Source organism: Triticum urartu, chromosome 7 (assembly GCF_003073215.2).
Source record: "Triticum urartu cultivar G1812 chromosome 7, Tu2.1, whole genome shotgun sequence".
In the NCBI taxonomy this organism is placed as follows: Eukaryota; Viridiplantae; Streptophyta; class Magnoliopsida; order Poales; family Poaceae; genus Triticum; species Triticum urartu.
In genome coordinates this window covers 710,857,985-710,871,042 of record NC_053028.1, presented here as the reverse complement: position 1 = coordinate 710,871,042, position 13,058 = coordinate 710,857,985, and the positions used below count along the sequence as shown (strand labels likewise).

Below are 13,058 nucleotides of genomic sequence, written 5' to 3'. Positions count from 1 at the left end.
AGACTTATAGGTTAAGGGACTAATGTTGTGAGTGTACACAAGTCTATAAGTCTATGAGGAGTTTGATATTTACAGAGAAAGTCGACCCCTAAAAATGAAGTTCTTCGACTGAAGACTTTGGATTTCTGAAGACTTTCTGAAGACTTTGAAAGTGAAGAAATTGGTGTGACCTTGAAGACTTGGTATTCATTCGAGGAACATGAAGCGTGAAGACTTTTGTTTCGTAGTTTCATTTTCTCTTTCTTGAGTCATAGGAAACACCGTACTGTTAAAGGGGGTCGAGGAAATACTAAGGAAAAATTTCCATGTGATGCTCAACTCAAAATCCTACACCTACCAATCCCTTCGAGTGAAGCCATTGGAAATCTCATACAGTCCAGTCATTCTTCAGTGACAGAGACGAAGTTCTTCTGGTCTCTGAGGAATTTGTTCTGACTGAGGAGTTAGGAATTCGCCAGTGCGGATTGCCTACACAGTGAGGAACATGATAGCCCTGAGGAATTTGATAGTCAAATTTCCGACCGTTGTTGTGCTATGCGCCAGCTGTCCCAAAATATCTACCCACCTAACGGTCATATCATTGAAGGGCATTTATGTCTTATCATGTCGGGCTGCTCCCTAGGCTATAAATAGCAGCCCCTACAATCACTAGCTGGGTGGCTGCTCCGAGAGAAACTGACACTTGTCATTTGAGAGCATCCCATCCTCCGAGGACTTTGAGCGAAAATCATCAAGTGAGGAAAACTAAAACCCAAACGCAAACACCTACAAACCCAAAGTGATTGAGCATCACTGAAGAGATTGATCCTGCGTGGATCCGACGCTTGTTACCTTTGAAGACTATGCATCTTCCAGACGGTTAGGTGTCATGGTCTAGAGCATCCAAGAGGAAATTGTGGATCGCCGAGTGACCAAGTTTGTGTGAAGGTTTGGAAGTCACCTGAAGACTTACCACGAGTGATTGGACGAGGTCTGTGTGACCTTAGTTCAAGGAGAATACGGTGAGGACTGTGTCCTAGTGTCCGTGTTGGGTGTCTGGGACTGTGTGTCCTCGAGTTTAAATACTCAGCCGCTCCAACCAGACGTACAACTAGACAGCAGTTGGAACTGGTCTACCAAATCATTGTCTTCACCTAAGCTTACTGGTTCTATTTCCTCAACTCTTTCATTTCCTCATAACTGTGTTGTGTGCTTGTTCATATCTGTGTTTGAAGACTTTGACTGAAGACTTTCTCAATTTCCTCAGTTCAATTTCTTCAGTCTGTTTGTCTTCATCCTGTGTTATCCTGCTTCGCTCTGTACTCTGTGCCTGTCTTCATTTCATCATGATGACTATGCTTGTATTCTGTTATGTTTACTTTTGAGTACTATTCCGCTGCTAGTAGTTCTTCGCTAAGGAATTTCCTCACCGGCAAATTCCTCAGTGAAGAATTTCATAAAAATCGCCTATTCACCCCCCTCTAGTCGATATAACGCACTTTCAGTGATCCCTGCGATCAAAAGTGATCGGGCGGGCCGACCAAGGGTTGAACTTGGGGGTGACGTGCTCCACGGCGTATACGTCTCGGGGCGCGCGCTGGCGCCTCCTCTTCGGTATGTGAGTTGCGTAAATCATGTTCACTGTTTTGACCTCTGGTGGGAATTTTTTCTGTCCCCTAGTGTTCGGCTGGCGAGGCTCATCCTCGTCTTCGCTTGGTGTCTCCCTCCCCTTGTGTTCGGCGTTTAGCTTGCCGGCCTGCTTGAAGACCCAGCATTCTCTGTTGGTGTGATTTGCAGGTTTGTCGGAGGTGCCATGAATCTGACATAATCTGTCTAGAATCTTGTTTAGGCTGGACGGTCCATCTCTGCTGCCTTTAAATGGCTTTTTCCGTTGACCGGGTCGAGAGCCCCTGAATCCGGCGTTTACCGCCGTGTTGTCTGGGCTGTCTTTTGTTTCGGACGCTTGCTTTATTGCAGTCATGGTTTCCCATTGCCATCCCTAGACTCTATTGTCCGCGGTTTGTGGGATGCCATACGGCCCAGCACATCTGTTCTCTCGCCCGAGCAACAAGTGGGTCATAAGCTTGTTAGCTGCCATTGTCCTACGGCTTTTTTCCTCTGAGGTGGTTGCGCGAGCCATTCTTACATCGACAAGAAGAGTAAAGCCGCATAAGGCTGCCGCGGTTCGCGTCGACAATTTGATTTCTTTTAGTGAGGATTTTCAAAGTTTTCGGGTCTTGACTCTCCGGGCGCTGAATTATATGATTAAAATCTGTATCCGTGAGAGTCGGACATAGTCCCTTGAAAAATGCCCTGAAAGCATCTTCAACTCTTCCCATACTTCCAATTGTTTTCGGGAGGCTCTTCGCCAGTGCCGAGCTGGTCCTTTCAACTTGAGGGCAAGTATTTTGATGGAGATCATCTCCGAGCCATGTGGATATGAAGGATAAAGTCCTCAATCCAGACCCAGGGTCTGTCTCCGTCGTATGCCTCTATGTTCACGGTTTGAATCCTTCTGGGAAATTCGTGGATCCAGCACCTCATCGGTGAAGCATAGGTGCGGCACCCCTGTATTGGATGTGCCATGGCATTCTGACGGTTGTAGTGTTCGGTTTTGATTCTGTGCCGGAGCGCGCTTCCTAGATCCGTAGATGGACTGGTCATACCGGCTTTTTGGTGCAAGTCCTCACGTAAATCGTGCTGACATTATGTGCGACATCGTTAGCCGCCCTATCGCGGCCACGGGGTGGTCGATCCGGCTGATCGGCCGTTTTATTTTTCGGCTGTATAGGCTCTAAAGCCTCGTCATCGAATTCGGGCAGCAGCTTGCGCTTTGGATAGCTCTTTGTGTGGCGGCTGCCACCGTACTTTTCTTCAGTGTCGAGCACTTTGTTCCATCTACTATTGAGTGTATTTTGCGGCCTTAAGCACTTTGCTTCTGCTTCTTCAGACTCCTCGCGGTGGCAATAAGCCTTTTATGGAGGTCCTCTTGCTCCAAGTGCCTTTCCGGGATGATGTGTGCATCGTCGTCCGGACTGTTCTCCTCTCCGAAGATAGGTTGATGAGCTTTACCCTCGGCGTCGCCGTGATGGGACAACGGCTCCGTACTATGTTCACCGTCCGCTGGTTCATCCTGCTCTATCGCTGGGTCCATGTGGTCGTCGTTTGCTTTGGAGTCGACCGGGGTATTATTATTTATTGCGTTGTTATCGCTGTTTTTGCCGAGGTGGGATTTGGAGCGGCGCCTACGTCGTCGCTTTGGTTGCTTGTCGAGGGTATTATCCTTCGCTGCATCCTGCCGTTCCTCATCATTGTTTTCTTTGGGTGTATCCACCATGTATATATCGTGTGATGAAGTGGCTGTCCTGTTCCTCTCCTGCATCGTCGTCCATACCGTCGATGTCTTGGGAGTTGAAATCAAGCATGTCGGTTAAGTCGTCGACAGTGGCTATTAAGTGGGTGGTGGGTGGGGAATGAATTTCTTCGTCGTCCGCTTCCTACTCCAGCCCATAGCTTCGGTCGCAAGGGCCTCCTGACAAGGAGAGAGACCTTAATGAATTTAGCACATCGCCCAAGGGCGAGTGCTGAAAGATATCCGCGGAGGAAAACTCCATGATCGGCGCCCAATCAGATTTGATAGGCACGGACGCAGGCGGTTCGGAGCCCGTGGCCGGGGACGAATCCAAGGATCTGGCAACACAGGTCTCATAGGAGGTGAAGTCAGTATTCGGCACTATCGCCATTGAGTGTGCAGCCTCCGTGGCAGGGTCCATCCACCCGTCCTCGGACGGCGTGATCTGCTCCTGATCGAGGGCCGGAGTTGCCACAGGTGTGATCTACCGAACACTGTCTGGCGGCAGAGCTAAGTCATGCTCGTCGTGACTGTGCGGCGCACCTGACACTAGCTCGAATCCGTCGAAGATCAAGTCTCCGCGGATGTCTGCGGTATAGTTTAAGTTTCCAAACCTGACCTGACGGCCAGGGGCGTAGCTCTCGATCTGCTCCAGATGGCCAAGCGAGTTGGCCCGCAGTGCGAAGCCGCCGAATACGATCTGTCCGGGGAGAAAACCACCCTGGATCGCATCGTTGCCGATGATCGAAGGAGCCATCAAGCCTTTACGTGACGACACAGTGGAACTCTCAATGAAAGCACCAATGTCGGTGTCAAAACCGGCGGATCTCGGGTAGGGGGTCCCGAACTGTGCGTCTAAGGCGATGGTAACAGGAGGCAGGGGACACAATGTTTACCCAGGTTCGGGCCCTCTCGATGGAGGTAATACCCTACTTCCTGCTTGATTGATCTTGATGATATGAGTATTACAAGAGTTGATCTACCACGAGATAGTAGAGGCTAAACCCTAGAAGCTAGCCTATGATTATGATTGTTCTTGTCCTACGGGACTAAACCCTCCGGTTTATATAGACACCAGAGGGGGCTAGGGTTACACAAAGTCGGTTACAAGGGAGGAGATCTACATATCTGAATTGCCAAGCTTGCCTTCCACACAAAGGAGAGTCCCACCCGGAGACGGGACGAAGTCTTCAATCTTGTATCTTCATAGTCCAACAGTCCAGCCAAAGTATATAGTCCGGCTGTCCGAGGACCCCCTAACCCAGGACTCCCTTAGCAAGGTCCATGTTATACTAGCGTATTATGGATTAAAGGACGACCACTTCTAGATTAGATAGTTCATAGATAGTACAGGATATGCGTGTAATAAATGGGATCACTGATATATTAGGATGTAATCAATGTGATCAACAAAGGATTTGGACGCAATTAACAACCAAACAAATTTGACCACAATTATTTTGTATATTAGAGTAAAACTTAGTTGGGTTTAACTCCCATTAATACTTCTAGATAAGGATATGGATGTAGTCAAATGGCAATCATTTAATATTTCAATTTTTGTAAGTGTTAATAGTTCTATATATGGATGTGAATACTTACATCATAAGAAAGACATATCAGTGGTTGCAAAGAAGGATGTCACTGCATTCACATATGTATATTTGGACGAGAGTTAATAGTATCCATAAACTAGCACCTTTTATGAGTTATGTATGTTAATTCTTACTAAATATTTACATAGTCTTAGCATAGTCAAATAGCACTCCCATACAACCCTTTTATTCTATATAAGGGGAGTACATCTTCTCATATCCTACACCAATATGCTGTTAGCCAACAGTACCTGTAAATCTCTAGTTTTCTGTAGATACTTGTGCTTCCTATTTGTAGTAGTAAGTTTCTTCCTCTTTGTCCACAATAGTATGCCGAGGAAAGAGCGGCGGTCAGGTGTGGCATACATCCAGAATGACAAAGACCGTGATCTCACCTTCTACAAGCGACGTTCCGGTTTGTTCAAGAGGGCGACTGACATCTCTGCCCTCACCAGGGCTAGGGTTGCAGTCGTCCTAGAGACAAACAATGGAAAGATGCACTCATTTGGCACACCATTGGCTGATCCCATTGTTGATTCTTTCCTATTTGGAGCTCCACCAGCAGTTCCCTGCACCAATGAGGCAACCACTGCTAGGATTGGAAGCCTACAAAACGAGGTGGCTCAGTTGGACATGGAGAACATGACCGAGGAAGACCGAAACAAACTTCCATCCTTCATATGAAAAGTATCCAAGAAGAGAATCCAAGTATGGTGGCAAATCTTATCTTCACGAACGAACAAGATCTCGGTCTTGAAGATCTAAATAAGCTCTTCAGTGAGCTCTCTCGGGTCCAAAAAGACATTAGATGCCGGCTACCTCCATTGCATGGTCGTGAAGCCAAGACCAGTGGCACATGTGTAGCACAAGATCTGCAAGTACCAAGTGTTCTGCCGACAGATCATTTGGGTACTACTCATTCACTAATGCAGCCATCGTGGCCTCACAATCTCTCACAACTCCAGCCACCTGCAGATCCACTACCATCACAACCAGAACAAACTTCGGTACCACTTTTTCCTATGCAGGTACCACAAATGTTTGACTTTGCGCCACCATCTTTAGCTCCACACTTGGCTTCCCATGTCCAAACCATACCAAATCAGGTACATGAGCAAACTCAACCCCAGGAGTTGCATGTTCAGAACTATGAAAGTCCTTGCAACATAGTGCAGCCACAACAAAGTGATGCAAACCACGACTCAACGTTAGGGCATAATTTGGAGGCCTCTCCACTATTTGGATACTCGAGTGGCAATGCTTTTTCTATTGATGACCCATTTAACACTAAACAATGGGGTCATGCTCTATCAGATCAGTCGTTCTACAATAATTTCCTAGGGATGGATGATTACTTAGGCTCTAGCGGTACTGATCTAGGACAGTCTTCCATGGTAAATGGTGGATGGGTTGATGTGCCGCCCTCTTCTACCGGACAAGATATTGATGGTCTTATAGACTATGGAGAGCTTTTGTAGATGCTATTTAGCGCTTACATTTAAGAGCTAAATTGAAATAAAATATATTTGTTTCCAAATTCATTATCCTTTGGACTATTTTCTTAATTAGGATCTTTGGGAAAAATATGCATGCTAAGTGTTCCAGGTCTTGGTCCATGATGTGTTTTCATCAATACCTACAGTTTTGTTTTTTATTGTTGTTTAGATTATTTTCATCTTACAAATGAAGGAAGTGGAACATGTATTTCAACAATGCACCTTTTATAATATTGTGAGGCAAACATTAGCGTGTCAACTAAAAACAGAAGCCATGCTCATTAAATAAATAAATTAAAAGATAGAAAACAAATCCAAACTTCAACTCAAGAGACTAGAATCCATTACTTCTGATTGCATAACACTACCAAGAACAAAAACTGCACCTCATATTAATTAATAAATATGAGAAATCATGGTTTTCTTAATAGACGTGAATAGACCGTTGGCCAGCGACGGTGATCGGAGATATTTATGGTTGGGATTGTTTACCGTTTGGCACCTTTCCAAAAGAGCTAAAAATTAGATGATTTGTTTCCATCTAACCCAGATATAAATTGATACATATCTACTGTTGGGAATGGGACGTTCCGTTAACAGCATCTACAACCGGGACTTGGCAAATCCAATCCCTCAAATGCCCGGACACGTGAATTACCATATCTTAAATCCATACAAACTCATGCAACTACGTCGATGCACACACATCGTCCGACTACTCCATCACACTACACTATACATGCCATCGGACTAGCAAAATTTGGCATGTCTATGGTGGAGTTTACCCACGACTGCCCTTGCCCTTCCCGACGCCTTTGCTGTCCTCGCGGAAGTACCGGTCGAAAAAGTAGTACAGATCGAGCTGGATCTGCTCGTCGCCGGTGCTGACCTCGCCGTCTTCTTCGGTGGTAGTCCAGCCATGGCACGGACCGCCCGTTTCTTCTCTCGGGCGAGGGCGCGCGTGTTCCTCCGCAGCCGTTTCTTCACAATGCGGGTGCGGATGGCTTCTCCTCTGCGGCCGCCTGCGCCGCCGTATCAGCCGCCTCCACTGCCGCCATTTTCGCCGCGATACGGGACTCGGCGGCCCTTATCCTCTCCTTCCCACAGCGGGCCGCCCGTTACCGCTGGGACTCATAGTCTCCCCGGCCGGTGATGAGGAAGGAGAGGTGTTCCGGCTGCCGGGACCACAAGGATCCAGCACCAGAGGACCCGAGCGCCCGGTGAGCTGACGCTAAGGCGTCGCGGCGCACGGATGGACCTGTCCGCCGGCCAGGCACTATCATTGTCAGCGGCGGGGTGCAATGCGGACTGCCATTGCCTCTTCCAACCCACACGGGATGACACTCCGGTCGACGAATCCAGACTGGTCGGAGTCTGATCCGCTGCCTGCCATGGCGGAGAAGGCCGGAAACCGCCGGAGGTGAGCTGGGGTGGCAGAGGGGAGTGGAGTGAAGTGGCTAGGGTTTGCTCTGGCGAGAGGATGGGGACGAATATAAGTAGGGTCGGGTGGGCCAGCATGGGCCAGGTTCGACGTGGTAGGCGTGCCCGGGTGTCCCATATTTGGCTTGGATATGGTGGATGCCGATCAGCCCGGGTGTTTGAGGCCCGTTTGAGTCGTCTATCTGGATCGAAAAAACGTGACCAGTCAGTGAACAGGCGGCCCGCCTCGCGCGTGAAAGATCGTGGATGTCGCCTAGAGGGGGGGGGGGTGAATAGGTGTTTTAAAATAATTACGGTTTAGGCTTGAACAAATGCGGAATAAACCTAGCGGTTAATTTGTCAAGCACAAAACCTAAAACAACTAGGCTCACCTATGTGCACCAACAACTTAAGCTAAGCAAGATAAGCAACTATGTGATAGCAAGATATATGACAAGAAACAATATGACTATCACAAAGTAAAGTGCATAAGTAAAAGAGCTCGGGTAAGAGATAACCGAGGCACGCGGAGACGATGATGTATCCCGAAGTTCACACCCTTGCGGATGCTAATCTCCGTTTGGAGCGGTGTGGAGGCACAATGCTCCCCAAGAAGCCAGTAGGGCCACCGTAATCTCCTCACGCCCTCGCACAATGCAAGATGTCATGATTCCACTAAGGGACCCTTGAGGACAGTCACCGAACCCGTACAAATGGCAACCCTTAGGGGCGGTTACCGAACCCGTACACTTTGGCAACCCTTGGGGGCGGTCACCGAAACCCGTCAAATTACTCGGGGCGATCTCCACAACCTAATTGGAGATGCCGACGCTTGCCCGGAGCTTTACACCACAATGATTGAGCTCCGAACACCACAAAGGTTGGGGTTAACTCCCCAACGACACCACGAAGCTTCACCACAATGGAATATGGCTCCGAGGTGACCTCAACCGTCTAGGGCGCCCAAGCACCCAAGAGGAACAAGCTCAAGGGTCCCAAGCACCTAAGAGTAATAAGCTTCTCAACTTGTAACTTCCACGTATCACCGTGGAGAACTCAAACCGATGCACCAAATGCAATGGCAAGGGCACACAGAGTGCCCAAGTCCTTCTCTCCCAAATCCCACCGAAGCAACAAATGCTAGGGAGGAAAATGAGAGAAAGAACAAAGAAGAGAACACGATGAAATCCAAGATCTAGATCCAAGGGGTTCCCCTCACATAGAGGAGAAAGTGATTGGTGGAAATGTGGATCTAGATCTCCTCTCTCTTTTCCCTAAAAAACTAGCAAGAATCCATGGAGGGATTGAGAGTTAGCAAGCTCGAAGAAGGTCAACAATGAGGGAAGAACGCGAGCTCAAAGGATAAGGTTGAATGGGGAAGAAGACCCTCTTTTATAGGAGCTCCCGAATCCAACCGTTATGTGCTCAGTCCGCGCACGAGCGATACTACCGCTAAGGGGGGCGGTACTACCGCCCGGGCGATAGAACACGGAGAGCGGAGCGAAACAGAGTGCGAGGCAGAGCCGTATGAGCGGCACTACCGCTGGAGCCAGCGGTACTACCAGTGGCCGCAGCGGTACTGCCGCGTGGCCCAGCGATACTACCGCTGGGACCGCGCATAGCGCCTACCACGAGCACAGGGAGAAGGAACAGGGAGGAGGGCCATTGAGCGGCACTAGGGGCGGTGGTAGCCGCGTTACTACCGCACATGAGCGGTACTACTGCTCCTACTGCCGCCGAACCCGACACGAGAAAACCACGTCTCGAGTCGAGGCGGTACCAGCGCGGATCCGGAGCCGAACTATCGCTTATGGCCATGGGCGGTACTACCGCTGTGGGATAGCGGTACTACCGCTTGTGGCGATACGCGGTACTGCCGCTCCGGCCCAGCGGTACTACCGTTGGCGCCATCCTACAGCCACTTCCACCAAAACAAGAATACTCCACGGAAAACTAGAACTGCCATAACTTCTGCATATGAGTTCCGAATTGAGCAAACTCAAGCTTGTTGGAAACAAGAGGACGAGTAGCATCAAAACATCGACTGGTTATAGTAAGAAGAGGCAGGGGAGGTATGCCTAACAAATAGAGGAGTGAAACCTCCAACTGAGAAGAACCGGTAAAACCTCCAACATCGAAAACATCATAGAAAATGCATGTGAACTCCGTTTTCGATGAACTTGAGCTTGTCATTAAGATGACCATAAGCTCCAAAACTCTCAGAGAGAAGAACCAAATAAGAACCAAAAAAGATAATGCAAGGATGCAATGGTTTGAGCTCTCTACGAACGATACGATCAAGCTACTCATCAAGAGCCCCCCTTGATAGTACGGCAATCGATCCTATAACCCGGTCTCCCAACTACCACTATGAGACCGGTAAAATAGAAAACCTATCAAGGGAAAACCTTTGTCTTGCACATGGTCCACTTGAGCTAGATGATGACGATCTTGACTTCCTCAAGTTGGATCACCTTTCTTGATTGCGTTGGCTTGATGAAGACTAGTAGATTGCTCCCCCATACTCCACTATGGGTGAGCAACTCTTCCGCACATCTTCACAAGTCCATTGTCACCACAATGGACGGCAAACTTCAAGCACTTGATCTCTTCGTGATGCATCACTTGAACTTGCACACGGCAACCTAACCCCACATCGAACTCTCACGAAGACCATGGGTTAGTATACAAAGCGTAATTGATAATGCTTACCATACCATGGGATCACTTGATCCCTCAGTACATCTTGTATGCTTTGTGTGTTGATCAACTTGATTCATTCTTGACTTAATCTTGATCAACCTTGAATCTTTCCAATTCTCTTTATTTGGATGATGTCTTGAAGGTAAACATGAATGATCACACAATCTTCTTCTTCAAGACATGCTTGCAATAAGCTCAACACCCACATGATCAATCTTTGGATAATTCCTTGAATAGCACCTTGGTCGACACCAACTGTCCTTGAAACCAACACATGTACTCCAAGAAAAGTCTATGGACAAAACCTTCAAATATAACTCAAGGCAACCATTAGTCCATAGAGATTGTCATCAATTACCAAAACCAAACATGGGGGCACCGCATGTTCTTTCAGCGCGTATGAGGCGGGTTTGAGAGGTCCGGCTGTAGATGCTCTAAATACTCCAATTTGTTGGTCAACCCTTTATACCATAGTTTTAAACCAGTGAAGTTGTCGGTTCAAGTTTTCATCGATTGATTTGACTGTCGGTTCACCAGTTTGTCATCCGGTTTTTTAAGGCTACAAAAAGTATTTTATTTAGTAGTAAAAGATGGTGAAATAAGCTCATTTCCATTTCTTTTACAGCATCATGTACTTTTTTTTGGAATGAGTGGATGACAGCAACGTGGACTAGGCCGCTGTTGCTGGTAGTAGAGCAAACGGCCACGCATGTATTGAGACGGCCCACTTTGGCTGGTTTTCATCCAATCCAATGTGATTGTGATGCGTTTACGGCGCCGCTACGTAGGCAAATCCTATTTAGCGTTGCAGGCGTCTGTTAATGTGCATTCTGCAAACGAGCTGGGCCGCCCCATATAATTTGTTTTCCAAACGCAAAAAATGAGCATGATCCCGGTTTCGAACCGGCAACCACTTCACGGTGAGCCTTCGTTCTCTTTATTGCGTCCACTGCACCAGTAGTTGACTGATTGTTCTCTTTTTCTCTTATTCTTTACTTCGGTTCTGCTTTTTTTCGTCTTCTTTTTCATTTTTTCTTCTGCTTTTCTGTTTCTTATTTTTGTTTTCTTTATTGCGTCCTTATTAAAATTCATGAACCTTTTTTTTAAATTGATAAACTGTTTTTATATTTCGATGAACGCTTTTCAAATTCCATGAACTTTCTTCAAATTCGATGAACTCTTTTTTCAAATCCGATGAACTTTTTTGAAAAGTTGATGAACTTTTCTAAATTTGATGAACTTTTTCAAAATTTAGTGAACTTTTTCAAATTCGATGAACTTTTTTCTAATTCATGATGGTTTTCGAATCTGTGGACATTGAATTTTTGTTCACGTTTATGCTTGAAAAGAAATCAAGTTTCCTAAATAGCGCGGCTACTATTTTGTTATTGAAATCTACGCGCACCAATATTACAACCAAGGCATCGTAGCACAAGTGGTCAACTGAACGCGCGTTGAACGAAATGGAGCCTGTTCGAACCCCCCCCCCCCCCCCCCCCCAGCCCTTTTTGGGTGTTTTGAGAACTATTTAATAATTTTTGCGCTGCTGTTCATGGCCGGCCCACTGGCGTGCTGCAGTGAGCGCCAGTTGGCTCAACTGGCGCCTGAAGCGCTGATTAGAAGGTGCCTGCTATGTCTAGCTTTTAGCGAGATAGTAGCTCGAGGGATCCCGTAGTGGCCCTGCCAGTAGGGAGTCTTGTTATGTTTCGTTTGTTTATGTTTGATTTATATATATTTTATATTTCTAAATATTTTTGGGTGTTTTTTCGCACTATTTAATAATTTTTGCGCTGCTGTTCATGGGCCGGCCCACTAGCGTGCTGCAGTGAGCGCCAGTTGGCTCAACTGGCGCCTGAAGCGCTGATTAGGAGGTGCCCGCTATGTCTAGCTTTTAGCGAGATAGTAGCTCGAGGGATCCCGTAGTGGCCCTGCCAGTAGGGAGTCTTGTTATGTTTCGTTTGTTTATGTTTGATTTATATATATTTTATATTTCTAATTTTTGGAACTATTTAATAATTTTTGCGCTGCTGTTCATGGCCGGCCCACTGGCGTGCTGCAGTGAGCGCCAGTTGGCTCAACTGGCGTCTGAAGCGCTGATTAGAAGGTGCCTGCTATGTCTAGCTTTTAGCGAGATAGTAGCTCGAGACATCCCGTAGTGGCCCTGCCAGTAGGGAGTCTTGTTATGTTTCGTTTGTTTATGTTTGATTTATATATATTTTATATTTCTAAATATTTTTGGGTGTTTTTTCGCACTATTTAATAATTTTTGCGCTGCTGTTCATGGGCCGGCCCACTGGCGTGCTGCAGTGAGCGCCAGTTGGCTCAACTGGCGCCTGAAGCGCTGATTAGGAGGTGCCCGCTATGTCTAGCTTTTAGCGAGATAGTAGCTCGAGGGATCCCGTAGTGGCCCTGCCAGTAGGGAGTCTTATTATGTTTCGTTTGTTTATGTTTGATTTATATATATTTTATATTTCTAAATATTTTTGGGTGTTTTTTCGCACTATTTAATAATTT

At 47.0% G+C, this 13,058-nt stretch overlaps 1 pseudogene; it reads left to right on the top strand.

Moving 5' to 3' along the window:
- Nucleotides 1-5,256: 5,256 nt before the first annotated feature.
- Nucleotides 5,257-6,404, top strand: LOC125521424 (annotated as a pseudogene).
- Nucleotides 6,405-13,058: the final 6,654 nt, after the last annotated feature.